Raw genomic sequence first — 1,171 nt, forward strand, 5'->3', positions numbered from 1 at the left:
AAGAAGTGCATTAGGACATGACCGAATGTTTGTTTTTGTCCAAATCGCAGATGTTAAAAAGAAGCGAAATAGTCTATTTACTATGCTATATGTTGAAGGGAGGGGTGGGGAGCTGGGCCATGGGACAGGGAATAGGGGCCAGGGAATAGGGGACAGGGAATAGGGGCCAGGGAATAGGGGACAGGGAATAGGGGCCAGGGAATAGGGGACAGGGGCCAGGGAATAGGGGCCAGGGAATAGGGGACAGGGAATAGGGGACAGGGGATAGGGGCCAGGGGATAGGGGACGTCAAAGGGGAATACTGAGTGTAGAAGGCAAAAAGATATGAACGTGATTTTTCTTATTTCGGGTGATGTTTTGTTTTTGTTATATAACTTGTATATACTGTAATGTGTGAAGCTGACAGTTGGTTTGTCAGTAGTGTGTTTTACTTGTGAGTTCTCATCGGCGTCTTTTGAGTGGTCAACAGCAAGCCAAGTTGTGCCAGATACAGATGGTTTAACTCAATCATATTTTGTCGTTGTGTTTGGGGTATTATTTTTTTTTTCTCTTTTAGTGCCATTTCTACCCTAGGCCAATTGTCACTTGATAAGAATGTTTTTTTTTTTTATGTGGAAAATAAATTGTATCTGACTTATTTTTTATGCTGTCAGGCTACTGTAGAAAATGGTTCCTGAAATGTGCTTGCTTCAAATAGCAAACGTCAAGAAACTGATTATTGTACTTTTGTTCCATCATGCTTCCATTGTGTTGGAATGTCTGCTTAGTTCTCAATGGCTTTTTATACGACTTCAATTTATATGGTTTTGATTTGCGACACCCGGGTTGCGTTCAGGCTATCCAACCGTTGCGTTATCGTTTTTAGTTATATCATCCTGGGTTTGTCAGTGGGGTCTGGATAGGTGCTTATCTTTGGTGCTTGATAACAATTATCACCTTCCATTATCAACACAACCTCAAAACAAGGACGCAAGGCTGTCAAAGAATGGTATAGGCTGCTAGCCTACTTATTGAGCAGTACAGGGTGATTTGTAACGATGCTAAATGTTCAATCTTAAACGTACCCTTGCTTTATCCTTTCTATCACAGTGGATGTAGACAATTTAGCAGTGCATTGTTATCTCAAATGTACTAAAACGATTGTCTTTAAAAAAAGAAGACACATTTGGGC

Source organism: Salmo trutta, chromosome 31 (genome assembly GCF_901001165.1).
Source record: "Salmo trutta chromosome 31, fSalTru1.1, whole genome shotgun sequence".
Classification (NCBI taxonomy): Eukaryota; Metazoa; Chordata; class Actinopteri; order Salmoniformes; family Salmonidae; genus Salmo; species Salmo trutta.